The sequence below is a fragment of the Clavelina lepadiformis genome, chromosome 9, assembly GCF_947623445.1.
Source record: "Clavelina lepadiformis chromosome 9, kaClaLepa1.1, whole genome shotgun sequence".
Lineage (NCBI taxonomy): Eukaryota > Metazoa > Chordata > Ascidiacea > Aplousobranchia > Clavelinidae > Clavelina > Clavelina lepadiformis.
In genome coordinates, this window is record NC_135248.1 from 5,131,249 (window position 1) to 5,156,900 (window position 25,652).

The following is a 25,652-nucleotide window of genomic DNA, read 5'->3' on the forward strand; positions in this document are numbered from 1 at the left end:
TTTACGTGTAATTGTTGTTCCAAACCACTTTTAAATATCTTACACCATAATGGTTGTAACACAACATTTATAAAAGTTTCACAAGTTTGCGTTTCTACTGTCTCGCGTCATGTTTAACTTGCACGATTTGGGGTGTCTCCTAAATGTTCCAATTTAGTGTTTAGACTGACTCTCAGCAAGACGAATCGAGATTGATTTCCGTTCTGGAGATGAAATAATAACTTTTGCGAAAGATCTGACTTACGGTTTTTTGTCAGAATACTGTAAAAGTCGCGCCCGATAAGGGATTTGAACCCTTGACCGTTGGATTAAAAGTCCAACGCTCTACCGACTGAGCTAACCGGGCTCCTCTTTTGTTAAATTACATCGGAAATCCGTGCTATCAAATTTGAATTTAATTATTAAGCTTGGTGGCTGATGCAACAAAATTCAATTTTAACAGGCACATTTGTGATAAGGCTGAATTAGGAAACAATTTCAAGTGTGAAGATGTTGATATTGTGTTACATAGTGTTGGTTAGTTTCATGTATTGTTTGATGAGAGGCGTCTACATTTTATCCAACCGTTCAAGCCAGCGAAAGTCAAAACTTGATGTTGATTTACTCCAAATGATAGCTTGAAAATATGTGTCACTTTTACAACTTTAACTTTCTTCTACAATACCATGCGAAAGCGATAGGCAAAGAAAGCCATCTTGGTGTGTAAAGAATATTTCTTAGCCGCTATTCAGCGTGATGGGATGAAGAAATATTGACAAGACACACCGTAATTACACTGGCAGTGGTGGGATTCGAACCCACGCCATCGAAATGACTGGTGCCTAAAACCAGCGCCTTAGACCACTCGGCCACACTACGGCGTTTACAAGCGATTTGAAATCTTAATTGGTATTACAGTACATCTTCAAACGTACGAAACACTAACAAGCGGCCATCTCATTGATTTATTAAAGTAAGGAAGACCACTCCATGATTGCGGAGTGAAGTTAAGCATAAAATTTGTGAATCCAATGGCAGCGGTGGGATTCGAACCCACGCCATCGAAATGACTGGTGCCTTAAACCAGCGCCTTAGACCGCTCGGCCACGCTACCTATGTTGTTAAGGAAGCGATCGGAGTCTCGTTTTAACTTCCCTGCACCAGATCGGTCTTCGAGGGAACAAGTTTGATACAAGCAGAGTTTACGTGTAATTGTTGTTCCAAACCACTTTTAAATATCTTACACCATAATGGTTGTAATACAACATTTGTAAAAGTTTCACAAGTTTGCGTTTCTACTATCACGCGTCATGTTTAACTTGCACGATTTGGGGTGTCTCCTAAATGTTCCAATTTAGTGTTTAGACTGACTCTCAGCAAGACGAATCGAGATTGATTTCCGCTCTGGAGATGAAATAATAACTTTTGCGAAAGATCTGGCTTACGGTTTTTTGTCAGAATACTGTAAAAGTCGCGCCCGATAAGGAATTTGAACCCTTGACCGTTGGATTAAAAGTCCAACGCTCTACCGACTGAGCTAACCGGGCTCCTCTTTTGTTAGATTACATCGGAAATCCCTCCTATCAAATTTGAATTTAATTATTAAGCTTGGTGGCTGATGCAACAAAATTCAATTTTAACAGGCACATTTGTGATAAGGCTGAATTAGGAAACAATTTCAAGTGTGAAGAGGTTGATATTGTGTTACGTAGTGTTGGGTAGTTTCATGTATTGTTTGATGAGAGGCGTCTACATTTTATCCAACCGTTCAAGCCAGCGAAAGTCAAAACTTGATGTTGATTTACTCCAAATGATAGCTTGAAAATATGTGTCACTTTTACAACTTTAACTTTCTTCTACAATACCATGCGAAAGCGATAGGCAAAGAAAGCCATCTTGGTGTGTAAAGAATATTTCTTAGCCGCTATTCAGCGTGATGGGATGAAGAAATATTGACAAGACGCACCGTAATTACACTGGCAGTGGTGGGATTCGAACCCACGCCATCGAAATGACTGGTGCCTAAAACCAGCGCCTTAGACCACTCGGCCACACTACCGCGTTTACAAGCGATTTGAAATCTTAATTGCATTTTCAGTACATCTTCAAACGTACGAAACACTAACAAGCGGCCGTCTCATTGATTTATTAAAGTAAGGAAGACCACTCCATGATTGCGGAGTGAAGTTAAGCATAAAATTTGTGAATCCAATGGCAGCGGTGGGATTCGAACCCACGCCATCGAAATGACTGGTGCCTTAAACCAGCGCCTTAGACCGCTCGGCCACGCTACCTATGTTGTTAAGTAAGCGATCGGAGTCTCGTTTTAACCTCCCTGCACCAGATCGGTCTTCGAGGGAACAAGTTTGATACAAACAGAGTTTACGTGTAATTGTTGTTCCAAACCACTTTTAAATATCTTACACCATAATGGTTGTAATACAACATTTATAAAAGTTTCACAAGTTTGCGTTTCTACTGTCTCGCGTCATGTTTAACTTGCACGATTTGGGGTGTCTCCTAAATGTTCCAATTTAGTGTTGAGACTGACTCTCAGCAAGACGAATCGAGATTGATTTCCGCTCTGGAGATGAAATATTAACTTTTGCGAAAGATCTGGCTTACGGTTTTTTGTCAGAATACTGTAAAAGTCGCGCCCGATAAGGGATTTGACCCTTGACCGTTGGATTAAAAGTCCAACGCTCTACCGACTGAGCTAACCGGGCTCCTCTTTTGTTAGATTACATCGGAAATCCCTCCTATCAAATTTGAATTTAATTATTAAGCTTGGTGGCTGATGCAACAAAATTCAATTTTAACAGGCACATTTGTGATAAGGCTGAATTAGGAAACAATTTCAAGTGTGAAGAGGTTGATATTGTGTTACGTAGTGTTGGGTAGTTTCATGTATTGTTTGATGAGAGGCGTCTACATTTTATCCAACCGTTCAAGCCAGCGAAAGTCAAAACTTGATGTTGATTTACTCCAAATGATAGCTTGAAAATATGTGTCACTTTTACAACTTTAACTTTCTTCTACAATACCATGCGAAAGCGATAGGCAAAGAAAGCCATCTTGGTGTGTAAAGAATATTTCTTAGCCGCTATTCAGCGTGATGGGATGAAGAAATATTGACAAGACGCACCGTAATTACACTGGCAGTGGTGGGATTCGAACCCACGCCATCGAAATGACTGGTGCCTAAAACCAGCGCCTTAGACCACTCGGCCACACTACCGCGTTTACAAGCGATTTGAAATCTTAATTGGATTTTCAGTACATCTTCAAACGTACGAAACACTAACAAGCGGCCGTCTCATTGATTTATTAAAGTAAGGAAGACCACTCCATGATTGCGGAGTGAAGTTAAGCATAAAATTTGTGAATCCAATGGCAGCGGTGGGATTCGAACCCACGCCATCGAAATGACTGGTGCCTTAAACCAGCGCCTTAGACCGCTCGGCCACGCTACCTATGTTGTTAAGTAAGCGATCGGAGTCTCGTTTTAACCTCCCTGCACCAGATCGGTCTTCGAGGGAACAAGTTTGATACAAACAGAGTTTACGTGTAATTGTTGTTCCAAACCACTTTTAAATATCTTACACCATAATGGTTGTAATACAACATTTATAAAAGTTTCACAAGTTTGCGTTTCTACTGTCTCGCGTCATGTTTAACTTGCACGATTTGGGTGTCTCCTAAATGTTCCAATTTAGTGTTTAGACTGACTCTCAGCAAGACGAATCGAGATTGATTTCCGCTCTGGAGATGAAATAATAACTTTTGCGAAAGATCTGGCTTACGGTTTTTTGTCAGAATACTGTAAAAGTCGCGCCCGATAAGGGATTTGAACCCTTGACCGTTGGATTAAACGTCCAACGCTCTACCAACTGAGCTAACCGGGCTCCTCTTTTGTTAGATTACATCGGAAATCCCTCCTATCAAATTTGAATTTAAATATTAAGCTTGGTGGCTGATGCAACAAAATTCAATTTTAACAGGCACATTTGTGATAAGGCTGAATTAGGAAACAATTTCAAGTGTGAAGAGGTTGATATTGTGTTACATAGTGTTGGTTAGTTTCATGTATTGTTTGATGAGAGGCGTCTACATTTTATCCAACCGTTCAAGCCAGCGAAAGTCAAAACTTGATGTTGATTTACTCCAAATGATAGCTTGAAAATATGTGTCACTTTTACAACTTTAACTTTCTTCTACAATACCATGCGAAAGCGATAGGCAAAGAAAGCCATCTTGGTGTGTAAAGAATATTTCTTAGCCGCTATTCAGCGTGATGGGATGAAGAAATATTGACAAGACGCACCGTAATTACACTGGCAGTGGTGGGATTCGAACCCACGCCATCGAAATGACTGGTGCCTAAAACCAGCCCCTTAGACCACTCGGCCACACTACCGCGTTTACAAGCGATTTGAAATCTTAATTGGATTTTCAGTACATCTTCATACGTACGAAACACTAACAAGCGGCCGTCTCATTGATTTATTAAAGTAAGGAAGACCACTCCATGATTGCGGAGTGAAGTTAAGCATAAAATTTGTGAATCCAATGGCAGCGGTGGGATTCGAACCCACGCCATCGAAATGACTGGTGCCTTAAACCAGCGCCTTAGACCGCTCGGCCACGCTACCTATGTTGTTAAGGAAGCGATCGGAGTCTCGTTTTAACCTCCCTGCACCAGATCGGTCTTCGAGGGAACAAGTTTGATACAAGCAGAGTTTACGTGTAATTGTTGTTCCAAACCACTTTTAAATATCTTACACCATAATGATTGTAATACAACATTTATAAAAGTTTCACAAGTTTGCGTTTCTACAGTCTCGCGTCATGTTTAACTTGCACGATTTGGGGTGTCTCCTAAATGTTCCAATTTAGTGTTTAGACTGACTCTCAGCAAGACGAATCGAGATTGATTTCCGCTCTGGAGATGAAATAATAACTTTTGCGAAAGATCTGGCTTACGGTTTTTTGTCAGAATACTGTAAAAGTCGCACCCGATAAGGGATTTGAACCCTTGACCGTTGGATTAAAAGTCCAACGCTCTACCGACTGAGCTAACCGGGCTACTCTTTTGTTAGATTACATCGGAAATCCGTGCTATCAAATTTGAATTTAAATATTAAGCTTGGTGGCTGATGCAACAAAATTCAATTTTAACAGGCACATTTGTGATAAGGCTGAATTAGGAAACAATTTCAAGTGTGAAGAGGTTGATATTGTGTTACATAGTGTTGTTTAGTTTCATGTATTGTTTGATGAGAAGAGTCTACATTTTATCCAACCGTTCAAGCCGGCGAAAGTCAAAACTTGATGCTGATTTACTCCAAATGATAGCTTGAAAATATGTGTCACTTTTACAACTTTAACTTTCTTCTACAATACCATGCGAAAGCGATAGGCAAAGAAAGCCATCTTGGTGTGTAAAGAATATTTCTTAGCCGCTATTCAGCGTGATGGGATGAAGAAATATTGACAAGACGCACCGTAATTACACTGGCAGTGGTGGGATTCGAACCCACGCCATCGAAATGACTGGTGCCTAAAACCAGCGCCTTAGACCACTCGGCCACACTACCGCGTTTACAAGCGATTTGAAATCTTAATTGGATTTTCAGTACATCTTCAAACGTACGAAACACTAACAAGCGGCCGTCTCATTGATTTATTAAAGTAAGGAAGACCACTCCATGATTGCGGGGTGAAGTTAAGCATAAAATTTGTGAATCCAATGGCAGCGGTGGGATTCGAACCCACGCCATCGAAATGACTGATGCCTTAAACCAGCGCCTTAAACCGCTCGGCCACGCTTACTATGTTGTTAAGTAAGCGATCGGAGTCTCGTTTTAACCTCCCTGCACCAGATCGGTCTTCGAGGGAACAAGTTTGATACAAACAGAGTTTACGTGTAATTGTTGTTCCAAACCACTTTTAAATATCTTACACCATAATGGTTGTAACACAACATTTATAAAAGTTTCACAAGTTTGCGTTTCTACTGTCTCGCGTCATGTTTAACTTGCACGATTTGGGGTGTCTCCTAAATGTTCCAATTTAGTGTTTAGACTGACTCTCAGCAAGACGAATCGAGATTGATTTCCGCTCTGGAGATGAAATAATAACTTTTGCGAAAGATCTGACTTACGGTTTTTTGTCAGAATACTGTAAAAGTCGCGCCCGATAAGGGATTTGAACCCTTGACCGTTGGATTAAAAGTCCAACGCTCTACCGACTGAGCTAACCGGGCTCCTCTTTTGTTAAATTACATCGGAAATCCGTGCTATCAAATTTGAATTTAATTATTAAGCTTGGTGGCTGATGCAACAAAATTCAATTTTAACAGGCACATTTGTGATAAGGCTGAATTAGGAAACAATTTCAAGTGTGAAGATGTTGATATTGTGTTACATAGTGTTGTTTAGTTTCATGTATTGTTTGATGAGAAGAGTCTACATTTTATCCAACCGTTCAAGCCGGCGAAAGTCAAAACTTGATGCTGATTTACTCCAAATGATAGCTTGAAAATATGTGTCACTTTTACAACTTTAACTTTCTTCTACAATACCATGCGAAAGCGATAGGCAAAGAAAGCCATCTTGGTGTGTAAAGAATATTTCTTAGCCGCTATTCAGCGTGATGGGATGAAGAAATATTGACAAGACGCACCGTAATTACACTGGCAGTGGTGGGATTCGAACCCACGCCATCGAAATGACTGGTGCCTAAAACCAGCGCCTTAGACCACTCGGCCACACTACCGCGTTTACAAGCGATTTGAAATCTTAATTGGATTTTCAGTACATCTTCAAACGTACGAAACACTAACAAGCGGCCGTCTCATTGATTTATTAAAGTAAGGAAGACCACTCCATGATTGCGGAGTGAAATTAAGCATAAAATTTGTGAATCCAATGGCAGCGGTGGGATTCGAACCCACGCCATCGAAATGACTGATGCCTTAAACCAGCGCCTTAGACCGCTCGGCCACGCTTACTATGTTGTTAAGTAAGCGATTGGAGTCTCGTTTTAACCTCCCTGCACCAGATCGGTCTTCGAGGGAACAAGTTTGATACAAACAGAGTTTACGTGTAATTGTTGTTCCAAACCATTTTTAAATATCTTGCACCATAATGGTTTCAATACAACATTTGTAAAAGTTTTACAAGTTTGCGTTTCTACTATCTCGCGTCATGTTTAACTTGCACGATTTGGGGTGTCTCCTAAATGTTCCAATTTAGTGTTTAGACTGACTCTCAGCAAGACGAATCGAGATTGATTTCCGCTCTGGAGATGAAATAATAACTTTTGCGAAAGATCTGGCTTACGGTTTTTTGTCAGAATACTGTAAAAGTCGCGCCCGATAAGGAATTTGAACCCTTGACCGTTGGATTAAAAGTCCAACGCTCTACCGACTGAGCTAACCGGGCTCCTCTTTTGTTAGATTACATCGGAAATCCCTCCTATCAAATTTGAATTTAATTATTAAGCTTGGTGGCTGATGCAACAAAATTCAATTTTAACAGGCACATTTGTGATAAGGCTGAATTAGGAAACAATTTCAAGTGTGAAGAGGTTGATATTGTGTTACGTAGTGTTGGGTAGTTTCATGTATTGTTTGATGAGAGGCGTCTACATTTTATCCAACCGTTCAAGCCAGCGAAAGTCAAAACTTGATGTTGATTTACTCCAAATGATAGCTTGAAAATATGTGTCACTTTTACAACTTTAACTTTCTTCTACAATACCATGCGAAAGCGATAGGCAAAGAAAGCCATCTTGGTGTGTAAAGAATATTTCTTAGCCGCTATTCAGCGTGATGGGATGAAGAAATATTGACAAGACGCACCGTAATTACACTGGCAGTGGTGGGATTCGAACCCACGCCATCGAAATGACTGGTGCCTAAAACCAGCGCCTTAGACCACTCGGCCACACTACCGCGTTTACAAGCGATTTGAAATCTTAATTGCATTTTCAGTACATCTTCAAACGTACGAAACACTAACAAGCGGCTGTCTCATTGATTTATTAAAGTAAGGAAGACCACTCCATGATTGCGGAGTGAAGTTAAGCATAAAATTTGTGAATCCAATGGCAGCGGTGGGATTCGAACCCACGCCATCGAAATGACTGGTGCCTTAAACCAGCGCCTTAGACCGCTCGGCCACGCTACCTATGTTGTTAAGTAAGCGATCGGAGTCTCGTTTTAACCTCCCTGCACCAGATCGGTCTTCGAGGGAACAAGTTTGATACAAACAGAGTTTACGTGTAATTGTTGTTCCAAACCACTTTTAAATATCTTACACCATAATGGTTGTAATACAACATTTATAAAAGTTTCACAAGTTTGCGTTTCTACTGTCTCGCGTCATGTTTAACTTGCACGATTTGGGGTGTCTCCTAAATGTTCCAATTTAGTGTTGAGACTGACTCTCAGCAAGACGAATCGAGATTGATTTCCGCTCTGGAGATGAAATATTAACTTTTGCGAAAGATCTGGCTTACGGTTTTTTGTCAGAATACTGTAAAAGTCGCGCCCGATAAGGGATTTGACCCTTGACCGTTGGATTAAAAGTCCAACGCTCTACCGACTGAGCTAACCGGGCTCCTCTTTTGTTAGATTACATCGGAAATCCCTCCTATCAAATTTGAATTTAATTATTAAGCTTGGTGGCTGATGCAACAAAATTCAATTTTAACAGGCACATTTGTGATAAGGCTGAATTAGGAAACAATTTCAAGTGTGAAGAGGTTGATATTGTGTTACGTAGTGTTGGGTAGTTTCATGTATTGTTTGATGAGAGGCGTCTACATTTTATCCAACCGTTCAAGCCAGCGAAAGTCAAAACTTGATGTTGATTTACTCCAAATGATAGCTTGAAAATATGTGTCACTTTTACAACTTTAACTTTCTTCTACAATACCATGCGAAAGCGATAGGCAAAGAAAGCCATCTTGGTGTGTAAAGAATATTTCTTAGCCGCTATTCAGCGTGATGGGATGAAGAAATATTGACAAGACGCACCGTAATTACACTGGCAGTGGTGGGATTCGAACCCACGCCATCGAAATGACTGGTGCCTAAAACCAGCGCCTTAGACCACTCGGCCACACTACCGCGTTTACAAGCGATTTGAAATCTTAATTGGATTTTCAGTACATCTTCAAACGTACGAAACACTAACAAGCGGCCGTCTCATTGATTTATTAAAGTAAGGAAGACCACTCCATGATTGCGGAGTGAAGTTAAGCATAAAATTTGTGAATCCAATGGCAGCGGTGGGATTCGAACCCACGCCATCGAAATGACTGGTGCCTTAAACCAGCGCCTTAGACCGCTCGGCCACGCTACCTATGTTGTTAAGTAAGCGATCGGAGTCTCGTTTTAACCTCCCTGCACCAGATCGGTCTTCGAGGGAACAAGTTTGATACAAACAGAGTTTACGTGTAATTGTTGTTCCAAACCACTTTTAAATATCTTACACCATAATGGTTGTAATACAACATTTATAAAAGTTTCACAAGTTTGCGTTTCTACTGTCTCGCGTCATGTTTAACTTGCACGATTTGGGGTGTCTCCTAAATGTTCCAATTTAGTGTTTAGACTGACTCTCAGCAAGACGAATCGAGATTGATTTCCGCTCTGGAGATGAAATAATAACTTTTGCGAAAGATCTGGCTTACGGTTTTTTGTCAGAATACTGTAAAAGTCGCGCCCGATAAGGGATTTGAACCCTTGACCGTTGGATTAAAAGTCCAACGCTCTACCGACTGAGCTAACCGGGCTCCTCTTTTGTTAGATTACATCGGAAATCCCTCCTATCAAATTTGAATTTAAATATTAAGCTTGGTGGCTGATGCAACAAAATTCAATTTTAACAGGCACATTTGTGATAAGGCTGAATTAGGAAACAATTTCAAGTGTGAAGAGGTTGATATTGTGTTACATAGTGTTGGTTAGTTTCATGTATTGTTTGATGAGAGGCGTCTACATTTTATCCAACCGTTCAAGCCGGCGAAAGTCAAAACTTGATGCTGATTTACTCCAAATGATAGCTTGAAAATATGTGTCACTTTTACAACTTTAACTTTCTTCTACAATACCATGCGAAAGCGATAGGCAAAGAAAGCCATCTTGGTGTGTAAAGAATATTTCTTAGCCGCTATTCAGCGTGATGGGATGAAGAAATATTGAAAAGACGCACCGTAATTACACTGGCAGTGGTGGGATTCGAACCCACGCCATCGAAATGACTGGTGCCTAAAACCAGCGCCTTAGACCACTCGGCCACACTACCGCGTTTACAAGCGATTTGAAATCTTAATTGGATTTTCAGTACATCTTCAAACGTACGAAACACTAACAAGCGGCCGTCTCATTGATTTATTAAAGTAAGGAAGACCACTCCATGATTGCGGAGTGAAGTTAAGCATAAAAATTGTGAATCCAATGGCAGCGGTGGGATTCGAACCCACGCCATCGAAATGACTGGTGCCTTAAACCAGCGCCTTAGACCGCTCGGCCACGCTACCTATATTGTTAAGTAAGCGATCGGAGTCTCCTTTTAACCTCCCTGCACCAGATCGGTCTTCGAGGGAACAAGTTTGATACAAACAGAGTTTACGTGTAATTGTTGTTCCAAACCATTTTTAAATATCTTACACCATAATGGTTGTAATACAACATTTATAAAAGTTTCACAAGTTTGCGTTTCTACTGTCTCGCGTCATGTTTAACTTGCACGATTTGGGTGTCTCCTAAACGTTCCAATTTAGTGTTTAGACTGACTCTCAGCAAGACGAATCGCCTTAGACCGCTCGGCCACGCTACCTATGTTGTTAAGTAAGCGATCGGAGTCTCGTTTTAACCTCCCTGCACCAGATCGGTCTTCGAGGGAACAAGTTTGATACAAACAGAGTTTACGTGTAATTGTTGTTCCAAACCACTTTTAAATATCTTACACCATAATGGTTGTAATACAACATTTATAAAAGTTTCACAAGTTTGCGTTTCTACTGTTTCGCGTCATGTTTAACTTGCACGATTTGGGTGTCTCCTAAATGTTCCAATTTAGTGTTTAGACTGACTCTCAGCAAGACGAATCGAGATTGATTTCCGCTCTGGAGATGAAATAATAACTTTTGCGAAAGATCTGGCTTACGGTTTTTTGTCAGAATACTGTAAAAGTCGCGCCCGATAAGGGATTTGAACCCTTGACCGTTGGATTAAAAGTCCAACGCTCTACCGACTGAGCTAACCGGGCTCCTCTTTTGTTAGATTACATCGGAAATCCCTCCTATCAAATTTGAATTTAATTATTAAGCTTGGTGGCTGATGCAACAAAATTCAATTTTAACAGGCACATTTGTGATAAGGCTGAATTAGGAAACAATTTCAAGTGTGAAGAGGTTGATATTGTGTTACGTAGTGTTGGGTAGTTTCATGTATTGTTTGATGAGAGGCGTCTACATTTTATCCAACCGTTCAAGCCAGCGAAAGTCAAAACTTGATGTTGATTTACTCCAAATGATAGCTTGAAAATATGTGTCACTTTTACAACTTTAACTTTCTTCTACAATACCATGCGAAAGCGATAGGCAAAGAAAGCCATCTTGGTGTGTAAAGAATATTTCTTAGCCGCTATTCAGCGTGATGGGATGAAGAAATATTGACAAGACGCACCGTAATTACACTGGCAGTGGTGGGATTCGAACCCACGCCATCGAAATGACTGGTGCCTAAAACCAGCGCCTTAGACCACTCGGCCACACTACCGCGTTTACAAGCGATTTGAAATCTTAATTGGATTTTCAGTACATCTTCAAACGTACGAAACACTAACAAGCGGCCGTCTCATTGATTTATTAAAGTAAGGAAGACCACTCCATGATTGCGGAGTGAAGTTAAGCATAAAATTTGTGAATCCAATGGCAGCGGTGGGATTCGAACCCACGCCATCGAAATGACTGGTGCCTTAAACCAGCGCCTTAGACCGCTCGGCCACGCTACCTATGTTGTTAAGTAAGCGATCGGAGTCTCGTTTTAACCTCCCTGCACCAGATCGGTCTTCGAGGGAACAAGTTTGATACAAACAGAGTTTACGTGTAATTGTTGTTCCAAACCACTTTTAAATATCTTACACCATAATGGTTGTAATACAACATTTATAAAAGTTTCACAAGTTTGCGTTTCTACTGTCTCGCGTCATGTTTAACTTGCACGATTTGGGTGTCTCCTAAATGTTCCAATTTAGTGTTTAGACTGACTCTCAGCAAGACGAATCGAGATTGATTTCCGCTCTGGAGATGAAATAATAACTTTTGCGAAAGATCTGGCTTACGGTTTTTTGTCAGAATACTGTAAAAGTCGCGCCCGATAAGGGATTTGAACCCTTGACCGTTGGATTAAACGTCCAACGCTCTACCAACTGAGCTAACCGGGCTCCTCTTTTGTTAGATTACATCGGAAATCCCTCCTATCAAATTTGAATTTAAATATTAAGCTTGGTGGCTGATGCAACAAAATTCAATTTTAACAGGCACATTTGTGATAAGGCTGAATTAGGAAACAATTTCAAGTGTGAAGAGGTTGATATTGTGTTACATAGTGTTGGTTAGTTTCATGTATTGTTTGATGAGAGGCGTCTACATTTTATCCAACCGTTCAAGCCAGCGAAAGTCAAAACTTGATGTTGATTTACTCCAAATGATAGCTTGAAAATATGTGTCACTTTTACAACTTTAACTTTCTTCTACAATACCATGCGAAAGCGATAGGCAAAGAAAGCCATCTTGGTGTGTAAAGAATATTTCTTAGCCGCTATTCAGCGTGATGGGATGAAGAAATATTGACAAGACGCACCGTAATTACACTGGCAGTGGTGGGATTCGAACCCACGCCATCGAAATGACTGGTGCCTAAAACCAGCCCCTTAGACCACTCGGCCACACTACCGCGTTTACAAGCGATTTGAAATCTTAATTGGATTTTCAGTACATCTTCATACGTACGAAACACTAACAAGCGGCCGTCTCATTGATTTATTAAAGTAAGGAAGACCACTCCATGATTGCGGAGTGAAGTTAAGCATAAAATTTGTGAATCCAATGGCAGCGGTGGGATTCGAACCCACGCCATCGAAATGACTGGTGCCTTAAACCAGCGCCTTAGACCGCTCGGCCACGCTACCTATGTTGTTAAGTAAGCGATCGGAGTCTCGTTTTAACCTCCCTGCACCAGATCGGTCTTCGAGGGAACAAGTTTGATACAAACAGAGTTTACGTGTAATTGTTGTTCCAAACCACTTTTAAATATCTTACACCATAATGGTTGTAATACAACATTTATAAAAGTTTCACAAGTTTGCGTTTCTACTGTCTCGCGTCATGTTTAACTTGCACGATTTGGGGTGTCTCCTAAATGTTCCAATTTAGTGTTGATACTGACTCTCAGCAAGACGAATCGAGATTGATTTCCGCTCTGGAGATGAAATAATAACTTTTCCGAAAGATCTGGCTTACGGTTTTTTGTCAGAATACTGTAAAAGTCGCGCCCGATAAGGGATTTGAACCCTTGACCGTTGGATTAAAAGTCCAACGCTCTACCAACTGAGCTAACCGGGCTCCTCTTTTGTTAGATTACATCGGAAATCCCTCCTATCAAATTTGAATTTAATTATTAAGCTTGGTGGCTGATGCAACAAAATTCAATTTTAACAGGCACATTTGTGATAAGGCTGAATTAGGAAACAATTTCAAGTGTGAAGAGGTTGATATTGTGTTACGTAGTGTTGGGTAGTTTCATGTATTGTTTGATGAGAGGCGTCTACATTTTATCCAACCGTTCAAGCCGGCGAAAGTCAAAACTTGATGCTGATTTACTCCAAATGATAGCTTGAAAATATGTGTCACTTTTACAACTTTAACTTTCTTCTACAATACCATGCGAAAGCGATAGGCAAAGAAAGCCATCTTGGTGTGTAAAGAATATTTCTTAGCCGCTATTCAGCGTGATGGGATGAAGAAATATTGACAAGACGCACCGTAATTACACTGGCAGTGGTGGGATTCGAACCCACGCCATCGAAATGACTGGTGCCTAAAACCAGCGCCTTAGACCACTCGGCCACACTACCGCTTTTACAAGCGATTTGAAATCTTAATTGGATTTACAGTACATCTTCAAACGTACGAAACACTAAAAAGCGGCCATCTCATTGATTTATTAAAGTAAGAAAGACCACTCCATGATTGCGGAGTGAAGTTAAGCATAAAATTTGTGAAGCCAATGGCAGCGGTGGGATTCGAACCCACGCCATCGAAATGACTGGTGCCTTAAACCAGCGCCTTAGACCGCTCGGCCACGCTACCTATGTTGTTAAGTAAGCGATCGGAGTCTCGTTTTAACCTCCCTGCACCAGATCGGTCTTCGAGGGAACAAGTTTGATACAAACAGAGTTTACGTGTAATTGTTGTTCCAAACCACTTTTAAATATCTTACACCATAATGGTTGTAATACAACATTTATAAAAGTTTCACAAGTTTGCGTTTCTACTGTCTCGCGTCATGTTTAACTTGCACGATTTGGGGTGTCTCCTAAATTTTCCAATTTAGTGTTTAGACTGACTCTCAGCAAGACGAATCGAGATTGATTTCCGCTCTGGAGATGAAATAATAACTTTTGCGAAAGATCTGGCTTACGGTTTTTTGTCAGAATACTGTAAAAGTCGCGCTCGATAAGGGATTTGAACCCTTGACCGTTGGATTAAAAGTCCAATGCTCTACCGACTGAGCTAACCGGGCTCCTCTTTTGTTAGATTACATCGGAAATCCCTCCTATCAAATTTGAATTTAAATATTAAGCTTGGTGGCTGATGCAACAAAATTCAACTTTAACAGGCACATTTGTGATAAGGCTGAATTAGGAAACAATTTCAAGTGTGAAGAGGTTGATATTGTGTTACATTGTGTTGGGTAGTTTCATGTATTGTTTGATGAGAGGCGTCTACATTTTATCCAACCGTTCAAGCCAGCGAAAGTCAAAACTTGATGCTGATTTACTCCAAATGATAGCTTGAAAATATGTGTCACTTTTACAACTTTAACTTTCTTCTACAATACCATGCGAAAGCGATAGGCAAAGAAAGCCATCTTGGTGTGTAAAGAATATTTCTTAGCCGCTATTCAGCGTGATGGGATGAAGAAATATTGACAAGACGCACCGTAATTACACTGGCAGTGGTGGGATTCGAACCCACGCCATCGAAATGACTGGTGCCTAAAACCAGCGCCTTAGACCACTCGGCCACACTACCGCGTTTACAAGCGATTTGAAATCTTAATTGGATTTACAGTACATCTTCAAACGTACGAAACACTAAAAAGCGGCCATATCATTGATTTATTAAAGTAAGGAAGACCACTCCATGATTGCGGAGTGAAGTTAAGCATAAAATTTGTGAATCCAATGGCAGCGGTGGGATTCCAACCCACGCCATCGAAATGACTGGTGCCTAAAACCAGCGCCTTAGACCACTCGGCCAGACTACCGCGTTTACAAGCGATTTGAAATCTTAATTGGATTTTCAGTACATCTTCAAACGTACGAAACACTAACAAGCGGCCGTCTCATTGATTTATTAAAGTAAGGAAGACCACTCCATGATTGCGGAGTGAAGTTAAGCATAAAATTTGTAAATCCAATGGCAGCGGTGGGATTCGAACCCACGCCATCGAAATGACGGGTGCCTTAAACCAGCGCCTTAGACCGCTCGGCCACGCTACCTATGTTGTTAAGTTAGCGATCGGAGTCTCGTTTTAACCTCCCTGCACCAGATCGGTCTTCGAGGGAACAAGTTTGATACAAACAGAGTTTACGTGTAATTGTTGTTCCAAACCACTTTTAAATATCTTGCACTATAATTGTTTCAATACAACATTTATAAAAGTTTCACAAGTTTGCGTTTCTACTGTCTCGCGTCATGTTTAACTTGCACGATTTGGGGTGTCTCCTAAATGTTCCAATTTAGTGTTTAGACTGACTCTCAGCAAGACGAATCGAGATTGATTTCCGCTCTGGAGATGAAATAATAACTTTTGCGAAAGATCTGGCTTACGGTTTTTTGTCAGAATACTGTAAAAGTCGCGCCCGATAAGGTATTTGAACCCTTGACCGTTGGATTAAAAGTCCAACGCTCTACCGACTGAGCTAACCGGGCTCCTCTTTTGTTAGATTACATCGGAAATCCGTGCTATCAAATTTGAATTTAAATATTAAGCTTGGTGGCTGATGCAACAAAATTCAATTTTAACAGGCACATTTGTGATAAGGCTGAATTAGGAAACAATTTCAAGTGTGAAGAGGTTGATATTGTGTTACATAGTGTTGGTTAGTTTCATGTATTGTTTGATGAGAGGCGTCTACATTTTATCCAACCGTTCAAGCCGGCGAAAGTCAAAACTTGATGCTGATTTACTCCAAATGATAGCTTGAAAATATGTGTCACTTTTACAACTTTAACTTTCTTCTACAATACCATGCGAAAGCGATAGGCAAAGAAAGCCATCTTGGTGTGTAAAGAATATTTCTTAGCCGCTATTCAGCGTGATGGGATGAAGAAATATTGACAAGACGCACCGTAATTACACTGGCAGTGGTGGGATTCGAACCCACGCCATCGAAATGACTGGTGCCTAAAACCAGCGCCTTAGACCACTCGGCCACACTACCGCTTTTACAAGCGATTTGAAATCTTAATTGGATTTTCAGTACATCTTCAAACGTACGAAACACTAACAAGCGGCCGTCTCATTGATTTATTAAAGTAAGGAAGACCACTCCATGATTGCGGAGTGAAGTTAAGCATAAAATTTGTGAATCCAATGGCAGCGGTGAGATTCGAACCCACGCCATCGAAATGACTGGTGCCTTAAACCAGCGCCTTAGACCGCTCGGCCACGCTACCTATGTTGTTAAGTAAGCGATCGGAGTCTCGTTTTAACCTCCCTGCACCAGATCGGTCTTCGAGGGAACAAGTTTGATACAAACAGAGTTTACGTGTAATTGTTGTTCCAAACCACTTTTAAATATCTTACACCATAATGGTTGTAATACAACATTTATAAAAGTTTCACAAGTTTGCGTTTCTACTGTCTCGCGTCATGTTTAACTTGTACGATTTGGGGTGTCTCCTAAATGTTCCAATTTAGTGTTTAGACTGACTCTCAGCAAGACGAATCGAGATTGATTTCCGCTCTGGAGATGAAATAATAACTTTTGCGAAAGATCTGGCTTACGGTATTTTGTCAGAATACTGTAAAAGTCGCGCCCGATAAGGGATTTGAACCCTTGACCGTTGGATTAAAAGTCCAACGCTCTACCGACTGAGCTAACCGGGCTCTTCTTTTGTTAGATTACATCGGAAATCCGTGCTATCAAATTTGAATTTAAATATTAAGCTTGGTGGCTGATGCAACAAAATTCAATTTTAACAGCCACATTTGTGATAAGGCTGAATTAGGAAACAATTTCAAGTGTGAAGAAGTTGATATTGTGTTAAATAGTGTTGGTTAGTTTCATGTATTGTTTGATGAGAGGCGTCTACATTTTATCCAACCGTTCAAGCCAGCGAAAGTCAAAACTTGATGTTGATTTACTCCAAATGATAGCTTGAAAATATGTGTCACTTTTACAACTTTAACTTTCTTCTACAATACCATGCGAAAGCGATAGGCAAAGAAAGCCATCTTGGTGTGTAAAGAATATTTCTTAGCCGCTATTCAGCGTGATGGGATGAAGAAATATTGACAAGACGCACCGTAATTACACTGGCAGTGGTGGGATTCGAACCCACGCCATCGAAATGACTGGTGCCTAAAACCAGCGCCTTAGACCAACCGGCCACACTACCGCGTTTACAAGCGATTTGAAATCTTAATTGGATTTTCAGTACATCTTCAAACGTACGAAACACTAACAAGCGGCCGTCTCATTGATTTATTAAAGTAAGGAAGACCACTCCATGATTGCGGAGTGAAGTTAAGCATAAAATTTGTGAATCCAATGGCAGCGGTGGGATTCGAACCCACGCCATCGAAATGACTGGTGCCTTAAACCAGCGCCTTAGACCGCTCGGCCACGCTACCTATTTTGTTAAGTTAGCGATCGGAGTCTCGTTTTAACCTCCCTGCACCAGATCGGTCTTCGAGGGAACAAGTTTGATACAAACAGAGTTTACGTGTAATTGTTGTTCCAAACCACTTTTAAATATCTTGCACCATAATGGTTTCAATACAACATTTGTAAAAGTTTCACAAGTTTGCGTTTCTACTGTCTCGCGTCATGTTTAACTTGCACGATTTGGGGTGTCTCCTAAATGTTCCAATTTAGTGTTTAGACTGACTCTCAGCAAGACGAATCGAGATTGATTTCCGCTCTAGAGATGAAATAATAACTTTTGCGAAAGATCTGGCTTACGGTTTTTTGTCAGAATACTGTAAAAGTCGCGCCCGATAAGGGATTTGAACCCTTGACCGTTGGATTAAAAGTCCAACGCTCTACCGACTGAGCTAACCGGGCCCCTCTTTTGTTAGATTACATCGGAAATCCCTCCTATCAAATTTGAATTTAAATATTAAGCTTGGTGGCTGATGCAACAAAATTCAATTTTAACAGGCACATTTGTGATAAGGCTGAATTAGGAAACAATTTCAAGTGTGAAGAGGTTGATATTGTGTTACATAGTGCTGGTTAGTTTCATGTATTGTTTGATGAGAGGCGTCTACATTTTATCCAACCGTTCAAGCCAGCGAAAGTCAAAACTTGATGCTGATTTACTCCAAATGATAGCTTGAAAATATGTGTCACTTTTACAACTTTAACTTTCTTCTACAATACCATGCGAAAGCGATAGGCAAAGAAAGCCATCTTCGTGTGTAAAGAATATTTCTTAGCCGCTATTCAGCGTGATGGGATGAAGAAATATTGACAAGACGCACCGTAATTACACTGGCAGTGGTGGGATTCGAACCCACGCCATCGAAATGACTGGTGCCTAAAACCAGCGCCTTAGACCACTCGGCCACACTACCGCGTTTACAAGCGATTTGAAATCTTAATTGGATTTTCAGTACATCTTCAAACGTACGAAACACTAACAAGCGGCCGTCTCATTGATTTATTAAAGTAAGGAAGACCACTCCATGATTGCGGAGTGAAGTTAAGCATAAAATTTGTGAATCCAATGGCAGCGGTGGGATTCGAACCCACGCCATCGAAATGACGGGTGCCTTAAACCAGCGCCTTAGACCGCTCGGCCACGCTACCTATGTTGTTAAGTTAGCGATCGGAGTCTCGTTTTAACCTCCCTGCACCAGATCGGTCTTCGAGGGAACAAGTTTGATACAAACAGAGTTTACGTGTAATTGTTGTTCCAAACCACTTTTAAATATCTTGCACCATAATGGTTTCAATACAACATTTGTAAAAGTTTCACAAGTTTGCGTTTCTACTGTCTCGCGTCATGTTTAACTTGCACGATTTGGGGTGTCTCCTAAATGTTCCAATTTAGTGTTTAGACTGACTCTCAGCAAGACGAATCGAGATTGATTTCCGCTCTGGAGATGAAATAATAACTTTTGCGAAAGATCTGGCTTACGGTTTTTTGTCAGAATACTGTAAAAGTCGCGCCCGATAAGGGATTTGAACTATTGACCGTTGGATTAAAAGTCCAACGCTCTACCGACTGAGCTAACCGGGCTCTTCTTTTGTTAGATTACATCGGAAATCCGTGCTATCAAATTTGAATTTAAATATTAAGCTTGGTGGCTGATGCAACAAAATTCAATTTTAACAGGCACATTTATGATAAGGCTGAATTAGGAAACAATTTCAAGTGTGAAGAGGTTGATATTGTGTTACATAGTGTTGGTTAGTTTCATGTATTGTTTGATGAGAGGCGTCTACATTTTATCCAACCGTTCAAGCCAGCGAAAGTCAAAACTTGATGTTGATTTACTCCAAATGATAGCTTGAAAATATGTGTCACTTTTACAACTTTAACTTTCTTCTACAATACCATGCGAAAGCGATAGGCAAAGAAAGCCATCTTGGTGTGTAAAGAATATTTCTTAGCCGCTATTCAGCGTGATGGGATGAAGAAATATTGACAAGACGCACCGTAATTACACTGGCAGTGGTGGGATTCGAACCCACGCCATCGAAATGACTGGTGCCTAAAACCAGCGCCTTAGACCACTCGGCCACGCTACCTATGTTGTTAAGTAAGCGATCGGAGTCTCGTTTTAACCTCCCTGCACCAGATCGGTCTTCGAGGGAACAAGTTTGATACAAACAGAGTTTACGTGTAATTGTTGTTCCAAACCACTTTTAAATATCTTACACCATAATGGTTGTAATACAACATTTATAAAAGTTTCACAAGTTTGCGTTTCTACTGTCTCGCGTCATGTTTAACTTGCACGATTTGGGTGTCTCCTAAATGTTCCAATTTAGTGTTTAGACTGACTCTTAGCAAGACGAATCGAGATTGATTTCCGCTCTGGAGATGAAATAATAACTTTTGCGAAAGATCTGGCTTACGGTTTTTTGTCAGAATACTGTAAAAGTCGCGCCCGATAAGGGATTTGAACCCTTGACCGTTGGATTAAACGTCCAACGCTCTACCAACTGAGCTAACCGGGCTCCTCTTTTGTTAGATTACATCGGAAATCCCTCCTATCAAATTTGAATTTAAATATTAAGCTTGGTGGCTGATGCAACAAAATTCAATTTTAACAGGCACATTTGTGATAAGGCTGAATTAGGAAACAATTTCAAGTGTGAAGAGGTTGATATTGTGTTACATAGTGTTGATTAGTTTCATGCATTGTTTGATGAGAGGCGTCTACATTTTATCCAACCGTTCAAGCCAGCGAAAGTCAAAACTTGATGTTGATTTACTCCAAATGATAGCTTGAAAATATGTGTCACTTTTACAACTTTAACTTTCTTCTACAATACCATGCGAAAGCGATAGGCAAAGAAAGCCATCTTGGTGTGTAAAGAATATTTCTTAGCCGCTATTCAGCGTGATGGGATGAAGAAATATTGACAAGACGCACCGTAATTACACTGGCAGTGGTGGGATTCGAAACCACGCCATCGAAATGACTGGTGCCTAAAACCAGCCCCTTAGACCACTCGGCCACACTACCGCGTTTACAAGCGATTTGAAATCTTAATTGGATTTTCAGTACATCTTCATACGTACGAAACACTAACAAGCGGCCGTCTCATTGATTTATTAAAGTAAGGAAGACCACTCCATGATTGCGGAGTGAAGTTAAGCATAAAATTTGTGAATCCAATGGCAGCGGTGGGATTCGAACCCACGCCATCGAAATGACTGGTGCCTTAAACCAGCGCCTTAGACCGCTCGGCCACGCTACCTATGTTGTTAAGTAAGCGATCGGAGTCTCGTTTTAACCTCCCTGCACCAGATCGGTCTTCGAGGGAACAAGTTTGATACAAACAGAGTTTACGTGTAATTGTTGTTCCAAACCACTTTTAAATATCTTACACCATAATGGTTGTAATACAACATTTATAAAAGTTCCACAAGTTTGCGTTTCTACTGTCTCGCGTCATGTTTAACTTGCACGATTTGGGTGTCTCCTAAATGTTCCAATTTAGTGTTTAGACTGACTCTCAGCAAGACGAATCGAGATTGATTTCCGTTCTGGAGATGAAATAATAACTTTTGCGAAAGATCTGGCTTACGGTTTTTTGTCAGAATACTGTAAAAGTCGCGCCCGATAAGGGATTTGAACCCTTGACCGTTGGATTAAACGTCCAACGCTCTACCAACTGAGCTAACCGGGCTCCTCTTTTGTTAGATTACATCGGAAATCCCTCCTATCAAATTTGAATTTAAATATTAAGCTTGGTGGCTGATGCAACAAAATTCAATTTTAACAGGCACATTTGTGATAAGGCTGAATTAGGAAACAATTTCAAGTGTGAAGAGGTTGATATTGTGTTACATAGTGTTGATTAGTTTCATGTATTGTTTGATGAGAGGCGTCTACATTTTATCCAACCGTTCAAGCCAGCGAAAGTCAAAACTTGATGTTGATTTACTCCAAATGATAGCTTGAAAATATGTGTCACTTTTACAACTTTAACTTTCTTCTACAATACCATGCGAAAGCGATAGGCAAAGAAAGCCATCTTGGTGTGTAAAGAATATTTCTTAGCCGCTATTCAGCGTGATGGGATGAAGAAATATTGACAAGACGCACCGTAATTACACTGGCAGTGGTGGGATTCGAACCCACGCCATCGAAATGACTGGTGCCTAAAACCAGCGCCTTAGACCAACCGGCCACACTACCGCGTTTACAAGCGATTTGAAATCTTAATTGGATTTTCAGTACATCTTCAAACGTACGAAACACTAACAAGCGGCCGTCTCATTGATTTATTAAAGTAAGGAAGACCACTCCATGATTGCGGAGTGAAGTTAAGCATAAAATTTGTGAATCCAATGGCAGCGGTGGGATTCGAACCCACGCCATCGAAATGACTGGTGCCTTAAACCAGCGCCTTAGACCGCTCGGCCACGCTACCTATGTTGGTAAGTAAGCGATCGGAGTCTCGTTTTAACCTCCCTGCACCAGATCGGTCTTCGAGGGAACAAGTTTGATACAAACAGAGTTTACGTGTAATTGTTGTTCCAAACCACTTTTAAATATCTTACACCATAATGGTTGTAATACAACATTTATAAAAGTTTCACAAGTTTGCGTTTCTACTGTCTCGCGTCATGTTTAACTTGTACGATTTGGGGTGTCTCCTAAATGTTCCAATTTAGTGTTTAGACTGACTCTCAGCAAGACGAATCGAGATTGATTTCCGCTCTGGAGATGAAATAATAACTTTTGCGAAAGATCTGGCTTACGGTTTTTTGTCAGAATACTGTAAAAGTCGCGCCCGATAAGGGATTTAAACCCTTGACCGTTGGATTAAAAGTCCAACGCTCTACCGACTGAGCTAACCGGGCTCTTCTTTTGTTAGATTACATCGGAAATCCGTGCTATCAAATTTGAATTTAAATATTAAGCTTGGTGGCTGATGCAACAAAATTCAATTTTAACAGCCACATTTGTGATAAGGCTGAATTAGGAAACAATTTCAAGTGTGAAGAGGTTGATATTGTGTTAAATAGTGTTGGTTAGTTTCATGTATTGTTTGATGAGAGGCGTCTACATTTTATCCAACCGTTCAAGCCAGCGAAAGTCAAAACTTGATGTTGATTTACTCCAAATGATAGCTTGAAAATATGTGTCACTTTTACAACTTTAACTTTCTTCTACAATACCATGCGAAAGCGATAGGCAAAGAAAGCCATCTTGGTGTGTAAAGAATATTTCTTAGCCGCTATTCAGCGTGATGGGATGAAGAAATATTGACAAGACGCACCGTAATTACACTGGCAGTGGTGGGATTCGAACCCACGCCATCGAAATGACTGGTGCCTAAAACCAGCGCCTTAGACCAACCGGCCACACTACCGCGTTTACAAGCGATTTGAAATCTTAATTGGATTTTCAGTACATCTTCAAACGTACGAAACACTAACAAGCGGCCGTCTCATTGATTTATTAAAGTAAGGAAGACCACTCCATGATTGCGGAGTGAAGTTAAGCATAAAATTTGTGAATCCAATGGCAGCGGTGGGATTCGAACCCACGCCATCGAAATGACTGGTGCCTTAAACCAGCGCCTTAGACCGCTCGGCCACGCTACCTATGTTGTTAAGTTAGCGATCGGAGTCTCGTTTTAACCTCCCTGCACCAGATCGGTCTTCGAGGGAACAAGTTTGATACAAACAGAGTTTACGTGTAATTGTTGTTCCAAACCACTTTTAAATATCTTGCACCATAATGGTTTCAATACAACATTTGTAAAAGTTTCACAAGTTTGCGTTTCTACTGTCTCGCGTCATGTTTAACTTGCACGATTTGGGGTGTCTCCTAAATGTTCCAATTTAGTGTTTAGACTGACTCTCAGCAAGACGAATCGAGATTGATTTCCGCTCTAGAGATGAAATAATAACTTTTGCGAAAGATCTGGCTTACGGTTTTTTGTCAGAATACTGTAAAAGTCGCGCCCGATAAGGGATTTGAACCCTTGACCGTTGGATTAAAAGTCCAACGCTCTACCGACTGAGCTAACCGGGCCCCTCTTTTGTTAGATTACATCGGAAATCCCTCCTATCAAATTTGAATTTAAATATTAAGCTTGGTGGCTGATGCAACAAAATTCAATTTTAACAGGCACATTTGTGATAAGGCTGAATTAGGAAACAATTTCAAGTGTGAAGAGGTTGATATTGTGTTACATAGTGCTGGTTAGTTTCATGTATTGTTTGATGAGAGGCGTCTACATTTTATCCAACCGTTCAAGCCAGCGAAAGTCAAAACTTGATGCTGATTTACTCCAAATGATAGCTTGAAAATATGTGTCACTTTTACAACTTTAACTTTCTTCTACAATACCATGCGAAAGCGATAGGCAAAGAAAGCCATCTTCGTGTGTAAAGAATATTTCTTAGCCGCTATTCAGCGTGATGGGATGAAGAAATATTGACAAGACGCACCGTAATTACACTGGCAGTGGTGGGATTCGAACCCACGCCATCGAAATGACTGGTGCCTAAAACCAGCGCCTTAGACCACTCGGCCACACTACCGCGTTTACAAGCGATTTGAAATCTTAATTGGATTTTCAGTACATCTTCAAACGTACGAAACACTAACAAGCGGCCGTCTCATTGATTTATTAAAGTAAGGAAGACCACTCCATGATTGCGGAGTGAAGTTAAGCATAAAATTTGTGAATCCAATGGCAGCGGTGGGATTCGAACCCACGCCATCGAAATGACGGGTGCCTTAAACCAGCGCCTTAGACCGCTCGGCCACGCTACCTATGTTGTTAAGTTAGCGATCGGAGTCTCGTTTTAACCTCCCTGCACCAGATCGGTCTTCGAGGGAACAAGTTTGATACAAACAGAGTTTACGTGTAATTGTTGTTCCAAACCACTTTTAAATATCTTGCACCATAATGGTTTCAATACAACATTTGTAAAAGTTTCACAAGTTTGCGTTTCTACTGTCTCGCGTCATGTTTAACTTGCACGATTTGGGGTGTCTCCTAAATGTTCCAATTTAGTGTTTAGACTGACTCTCAGCAAGACGAATCGAGATTGATTTCCGCTCTGGAGATGAAATAATAACTTTTGCGAAAGATCTGGCTTACGGTTTTTTGTCAGAATACTGTAAAAGTCGCGCCCGATAAGGGATTTGAACTATTGACCGTTGGATTAAAAGTCCAACGCTCTACCGACTGAGCTAACCGGGCTCTTCTTTTGTTAGATTACATCGGAAATCCGTGCTATCAAATTTGAATTTAAATATTAAGCTTGGTGGCTGATGCAACAAAATTCAATTTTAACAGGCACATTTATGATAAGGCTGAATTAGGAAACAATTTCAAGTGTGAAGAGGTTGATATTGTGTTACATAGTGTTGGTTAGTTTCATGTATTGTTTGATGAGAGGCGTCTACATTTTATCCAACCGTTCAAGCCAGCGAA

The 25,652-nt window shown here is 40.7% G+C and overlaps 57 non-coding genes across 57 annotated transcripts; all 57 read right to left on the reverse strand.

The window, feature by feature from the left end:
- Window positions 1–273: 273 nt before the first annotated feature.
- On the reverse strand, window positions 274–346 carry Trnak-uuu (transfer RNA lysine (anticodon UUU)). Its single transcript has one exon. It is a non-coding gene; the product is annotated as a tRNA-Lys (tRNA).
- A 430-nt stretch (window positions 347–776) lies between these two features.
- Trnal-uag (transfer RNA leucine (anticodon UAG)) lies at window positions 777–858 on the reverse strand. The gene has a single exon. It is a non-coding gene; the product is annotated as a tRNA-Leu (tRNA).
- A 153-nt stretch (window positions 859–1,011) lies between these two features.
- On the reverse strand, window positions 1,012–1,093 carry Trnal-aag (transfer RNA leucine (anticodon AAG)). The gene has a single exon. It is a non-coding gene; the product is annotated as a tRNA-Leu (tRNA).
- A 360-nt stretch (window positions 1,094–1,453) lies between these two features.
- On the reverse strand, window positions 1,454–1,526 carry Trnak-uuu (transfer RNA lysine (anticodon UUU)). Its single transcript has one exon. It is a non-coding gene; the product is annotated as a tRNA-Lys (tRNA).
- Window positions 1,527–1,956: 430 nt separating this feature from the next.
- On the reverse strand, window positions 1,957–2,038 carry Trnal-uag (transfer RNA leucine (anticodon UAG)). Its single transcript has one exon. It is a non-coding gene; the product is annotated as a tRNA-Leu (tRNA).
- Window positions 2,039–2,191: 153 nt separating this feature from the next.
- On the reverse strand, window positions 2,192–2,273 carry Trnal-aag (transfer RNA leucine (anticodon AAG)). Its single transcript has one exon. It is a non-coding gene; the product is annotated as a tRNA-Leu (tRNA).
- Window positions 2,274–2,633: 360 nt separating this feature from the next.
- On the reverse strand, window positions 2,634–2,705 carry Trnak-uuu (transfer RNA lysine (anticodon UUU)). Its single transcript has one exon. It is a non-coding gene; the product is annotated as a tRNA-Lys (tRNA).
- Window positions 2,706–3,135: 430 nt separating this feature from the next.
- Trnal-uag (transfer RNA leucine (anticodon UAG)) lies at window positions 3,136–3,217 on the reverse strand. Its single transcript has one exon. It is a non-coding gene; the product is annotated as a tRNA-Leu (tRNA).
- Window positions 3,218–3,370: 153 nt separating this feature from the next.
- Trnal-aag (transfer RNA leucine (anticodon AAG)) lies at window positions 3,371–3,452 on the reverse strand. The gene has a single exon. It is a non-coding gene; the product is annotated as a tRNA-Leu (tRNA).
- A 359-nt stretch (window positions 3,453–3,811) lies between these two features.
- On the reverse strand, window positions 3,812–3,884 carry Trnak-uuu (transfer RNA lysine (anticodon UUU)). Its single transcript has one exon. It is a non-coding gene; the product is annotated as a tRNA-Lys (tRNA).
- Window positions 3,885–4,314: 430 nt separating this feature from the next.
- On the reverse strand, window positions 4,315–4,396 carry Trnal-uag (transfer RNA leucine (anticodon UAG)). Its single transcript has one exon. It is a non-coding gene; the product is annotated as a tRNA-Leu (tRNA).
- Window positions 4,397–4,549: 153 nt separating this feature from the next.
- Window positions 4,550–4,631, reverse strand: Trnal-aag (transfer RNA leucine (anticodon AAG)). Its single transcript has one exon. It is a non-coding gene; the product is annotated as a tRNA-Leu (tRNA).
- A 360-nt stretch (window positions 4,632–4,991) lies between these two features.
- Trnak-uuu (transfer RNA lysine (anticodon UUU)) lies at window positions 4,992–5,064 on the reverse strand. Its single transcript has one exon. It is a non-coding gene; the product is annotated as a tRNA-Lys (tRNA).
- A 430-nt stretch (window positions 5,065–5,494) lies between these two features.
- On the reverse strand, window positions 5,495–5,576 carry Trnal-uag (transfer RNA leucine (anticodon UAG)). Its single transcript has one exon. It is a non-coding gene; the product is annotated as a tRNA-Leu (tRNA).
- Window positions 5,577–6,171: 595 nt separating this feature from the next.
- Trnak-uuu (transfer RNA lysine (anticodon UUU)) lies at window positions 6,172–6,244 on the reverse strand. The gene has a single exon. It is a non-coding gene; the product is annotated as a tRNA-Lys (tRNA).
- A 430-nt stretch (window positions 6,245–6,674) lies between these two features.
- On the reverse strand, window positions 6,675–6,756 carry Trnal-uag (transfer RNA leucine (anticodon UAG)). The gene has a single exon. It is a non-coding gene; the product is annotated as a tRNA-Leu (tRNA).
- Window positions 6,757–7,351: 595 nt separating this feature from the next.
- On the reverse strand, window positions 7,352–7,424 carry Trnak-uuu (transfer RNA lysine (anticodon UUU)). Its single transcript has one exon. It is a non-coding gene; the product is annotated as a tRNA-Lys (tRNA).
- A 430-nt stretch (window positions 7,425–7,854) lies between these two features.
- Trnal-uag (transfer RNA leucine (anticodon UAG)) lies at window positions 7,855–7,936 on the reverse strand. The gene has a single exon. It is a non-coding gene; the product is annotated as a tRNA-Leu (tRNA).
- Window positions 7,937–8,089: 153 nt separating this feature from the next.
- Trnal-aag (transfer RNA leucine (anticodon AAG)) lies at window positions 8,090–8,171 on the reverse strand. Its single transcript has one exon. It is a non-coding gene; the product is annotated as a tRNA-Leu (tRNA).
- A 360-nt stretch (window positions 8,172–8,531) lies between these two features.
- On the reverse strand, window positions 8,532–8,603 carry Trnak-uuu (transfer RNA lysine (anticodon UUU)). Its single transcript has one exon. It is a non-coding gene; the product is annotated as a tRNA-Lys (tRNA).
- Window positions 8,604–9,033: 430 nt separating this feature from the next.
- Trnal-uag (transfer RNA leucine (anticodon UAG)) lies at window positions 9,034–9,115 on the reverse strand. Its single transcript has one exon. It is a non-coding gene; the product is annotated as a tRNA-Leu (tRNA).
- Window positions 9,116–9,268: 153 nt separating this feature from the next.
- Window positions 9,269–9,350, reverse strand: Trnal-aag (transfer RNA leucine (anticodon AAG)). The gene has a single exon. It is a non-coding gene; the product is annotated as a tRNA-Leu (tRNA).
- Window positions 9,351–9,710: 360 nt separating this feature from the next.
- On the reverse strand, window positions 9,711–9,783 carry Trnak-uuu (transfer RNA lysine (anticodon UUU)). The gene has a single exon. It is a non-coding gene; the product is annotated as a tRNA-Lys (tRNA).
- Window positions 9,784–10,213: 430 nt separating this feature from the next.
- Trnal-uag (transfer RNA leucine (anticodon UAG)) lies at window positions 10,214–10,295 on the reverse strand. Its single transcript has one exon. It is a non-coding gene; the product is annotated as a tRNA-Leu (tRNA).
- Window positions 10,296–10,448: 153 nt separating this feature from the next.
- On the reverse strand, window positions 10,449–10,530 carry Trnal-aag (transfer RNA leucine (anticodon AAG)). The gene has a single exon. It is a non-coding gene; the product is annotated as a tRNA-Leu (tRNA).
- Window positions 10,531–11,188: 658 nt separating this feature from the next.
- Trnak-uuu (transfer RNA lysine (anticodon UUU)) lies at window positions 11,189–11,261 on the reverse strand. The gene has a single exon. It is a non-coding gene; the product is annotated as a tRNA-Lys (tRNA).
- Window positions 11,262–11,691: 430 nt separating this feature from the next.
- Window positions 11,692–11,773, reverse strand: Trnal-uag (transfer RNA leucine (anticodon UAG)). Its single transcript has one exon. It is a non-coding gene; the product is annotated as a tRNA-Leu (tRNA).
- Window positions 11,774–11,926: 153 nt separating this feature from the next.
- Trnal-aag (transfer RNA leucine (anticodon AAG)) lies at window positions 11,927–12,008 on the reverse strand. The gene has a single exon. It is a non-coding gene; the product is annotated as a tRNA-Leu (tRNA).
- Window positions 12,009–12,367: 359 nt separating this feature from the next.
- On the reverse strand, window positions 12,368–12,440 carry Trnak-uuu (transfer RNA lysine (anticodon UUU)). Its single transcript has one exon. It is a non-coding gene; the product is annotated as a tRNA-Lys (tRNA).
- A 430-nt stretch (window positions 12,441–12,870) lies between these two features.
- Window positions 12,871–12,952, reverse strand: Trnal-uag (transfer RNA leucine (anticodon UAG)). The gene has a single exon. It is a non-coding gene; the product is annotated as a tRNA-Leu (tRNA).
- Window positions 12,953–13,105: 153 nt separating this feature from the next.
- On the reverse strand, window positions 13,106–13,187 carry Trnal-aag (transfer RNA leucine (anticodon AAG)). Its single transcript has one exon. It is a non-coding gene; the product is annotated as a tRNA-Leu (tRNA).
- A 360-nt stretch (window positions 13,188–13,547) lies between these two features.
- On the reverse strand, window positions 13,548–13,620 carry Trnak-uuu (transfer RNA lysine (anticodon UUU)). The gene has a single exon. It is a non-coding gene; the product is annotated as a tRNA-Lys (tRNA).
- A 430-nt stretch (window positions 13,621–14,050) lies between these two features.
- On the reverse strand, window positions 14,051–14,132 carry Trnal-uag (transfer RNA leucine (anticodon UAG)). Its single transcript has one exon. It is a non-coding gene; the product is annotated as a tRNA-Leu (tRNA).
- Window positions 14,133–14,285: 153 nt separating this feature from the next.
- Trnal-aag (transfer RNA leucine (anticodon AAG)) lies at window positions 14,286–14,367 on the reverse strand. Its single transcript has one exon. It is a non-coding gene; the product is annotated as a tRNA-Leu (tRNA).
- Window positions 14,368–14,727: 360 nt separating this feature from the next.
- On the reverse strand, window positions 14,728–14,800 carry Trnak-uuu (transfer RNA lysine (anticodon UUU)). The gene has a single exon. It is a non-coding gene; the product is annotated as a tRNA-Lys (tRNA).
- Window positions 14,801–15,230: 430 nt separating this feature from the next.
- Window positions 15,231–15,312, reverse strand: Trnal-uag (transfer RNA leucine (anticodon UAG)). Its single transcript has one exon. It is a non-coding gene; the product is annotated as a tRNA-Leu (tRNA).
- Window positions 15,313–15,700: 388 nt separating this feature from the next.
- Trnal-aag (transfer RNA leucine (anticodon AAG)) lies at window positions 15,701–15,782 on the reverse strand. Its single transcript has one exon. It is a non-coding gene; the product is annotated as a tRNA-Leu (tRNA).
- Window positions 15,783–16,142: 360 nt separating this feature from the next.
- Window positions 16,143–16,215, reverse strand: Trnak-uuu (transfer RNA lysine (anticodon UUU)). The gene has a single exon. It is a non-coding gene; the product is annotated as a tRNA-Lys (tRNA).
- A 430-nt stretch (window positions 16,216–16,645) lies between these two features.
- On the reverse strand, window positions 16,646–16,727 carry Trnal-uag (transfer RNA leucine (anticodon UAG)). The gene has a single exon. It is a non-coding gene; the product is annotated as a tRNA-Leu (tRNA).
- A 153-nt stretch (window positions 16,728–16,880) lies between these two features.
- Trnal-aag (transfer RNA leucine (anticodon AAG)) lies at window positions 16,881–16,962 on the reverse strand. Its single transcript has one exon. It is a non-coding gene; the product is annotated as a tRNA-Leu (tRNA).
- A 360-nt stretch (window positions 16,963–17,322) lies between these two features.
- Window positions 17,323–17,395, reverse strand: Trnak-uuu (transfer RNA lysine (anticodon UUU)). The gene has a single exon. It is a non-coding gene; the product is annotated as a tRNA-Lys (tRNA).
- A 665-nt stretch (window positions 17,396–18,060) lies between these two features.
- Window positions 18,061–18,142, reverse strand: Trnal-aag (transfer RNA leucine (anticodon AAG)). The gene has a single exon. It is a non-coding gene; the product is annotated as a tRNA-Leu (tRNA).
- A 360-nt stretch (window positions 18,143–18,502) lies between these two features.
- Trnak-uuu (transfer RNA lysine (anticodon UUU)) lies at window positions 18,503–18,575 on the reverse strand. The gene has a single exon. It is a non-coding gene; the product is annotated as a tRNA-Lys (tRNA).
- Window positions 18,576–19,005: 430 nt separating this feature from the next.
- On the reverse strand, window positions 19,006–19,087 carry Trnal-uag (transfer RNA leucine (anticodon UAG)). The gene has a single exon. It is a non-coding gene; the product is annotated as a tRNA-Leu (tRNA).
- A 153-nt stretch (window positions 19,088–19,240) lies between these two features.
- On the reverse strand, window positions 19,241–19,322 carry Trnal-aag (transfer RNA leucine (anticodon AAG)). The gene has a single exon. It is a non-coding gene; the product is annotated as a tRNA-Leu (tRNA).
- Window positions 19,323–19,682: 360 nt separating this feature from the next.
- On the reverse strand, window positions 19,683–19,755 carry Trnak-uuu (transfer RNA lysine (anticodon UUU)). The gene has a single exon. It is a non-coding gene; the product is annotated as a tRNA-Lys (tRNA).
- A 430-nt stretch (window positions 19,756–20,185) lies between these two features.
- Window positions 20,186–20,267, reverse strand: Trnal-uag (transfer RNA leucine (anticodon UAG)). The gene has a single exon. It is a non-coding gene; the product is annotated as a tRNA-Leu (tRNA).
- A 359-nt stretch (window positions 20,268–20,626) lies between these two features.
- On the reverse strand, window positions 20,627–20,699 carry Trnak-uuu (transfer RNA lysine (anticodon UUU)). The gene has a single exon. It is a non-coding gene; the product is annotated as a tRNA-Lys (tRNA).
- A 665-nt stretch (window positions 20,700–21,364) lies between these two features.
- On the reverse strand, window positions 21,365–21,446 carry Trnal-aag (transfer RNA leucine (anticodon AAG)). Its single transcript has one exon. It is a non-coding gene; the product is annotated as a tRNA-Leu (tRNA).
- A 359-nt stretch (window positions 21,447–21,805) lies between these two features.
- Trnak-uuu (transfer RNA lysine (anticodon UUU)) lies at window positions 21,806–21,878 on the reverse strand. The gene has a single exon. It is a non-coding gene; the product is annotated as a tRNA-Lys (tRNA).
- Window positions 21,879–22,543: 665 nt separating this feature from the next.
- Window positions 22,544–22,625, reverse strand: Trnal-aag (transfer RNA leucine (anticodon AAG)). The gene has a single exon. It is a non-coding gene; the product is annotated as a tRNA-Leu (tRNA).
- A 360-nt stretch (window positions 22,626–22,985) lies between these two features.
- On the reverse strand, window positions 22,986–23,058 carry Trnak-uuu (transfer RNA lysine (anticodon UUU)). Its single transcript has one exon. It is a non-coding gene; the product is annotated as a tRNA-Lys (tRNA).
- Window positions 23,059–23,723: 665 nt separating this feature from the next.
- Window positions 23,724–23,805, reverse strand: Trnal-aag (transfer RNA leucine (anticodon AAG)). The gene has a single exon. It is a non-coding gene; the product is annotated as a tRNA-Leu (tRNA).
- A 360-nt stretch (window positions 23,806–24,165) lies between these two features.
- Window positions 24,166–24,238, reverse strand: Trnak-uuu (transfer RNA lysine (anticodon UUU)). Its single transcript has one exon. It is a non-coding gene; the product is annotated as a tRNA-Lys (tRNA).
- A 430-nt stretch (window positions 24,239–24,668) lies between these two features.
- Trnal-uag (transfer RNA leucine (anticodon UAG)) lies at window positions 24,669–24,750 on the reverse strand. Its single transcript has one exon. It is a non-coding gene; the product is annotated as a tRNA-Leu (tRNA).
- Window positions 24,751–24,903: 153 nt separating this feature from the next.
- Trnal-aag (transfer RNA leucine (anticodon AAG)) lies at window positions 24,904–24,985 on the reverse strand. The gene has a single exon. It is a non-coding gene; the product is annotated as a tRNA-Leu (tRNA).
- A 360-nt stretch (window positions 24,986–25,345) lies between these two features.
- Trnak-uuu (transfer RNA lysine (anticodon UUU)) lies at window positions 25,346–25,418 on the reverse strand. Its single transcript has one exon. It is a non-coding gene; the product is annotated as a tRNA-Lys (tRNA).
- Between the last annotated feature and the right edge of the window lie 234 nt (window positions 25,419–25,652).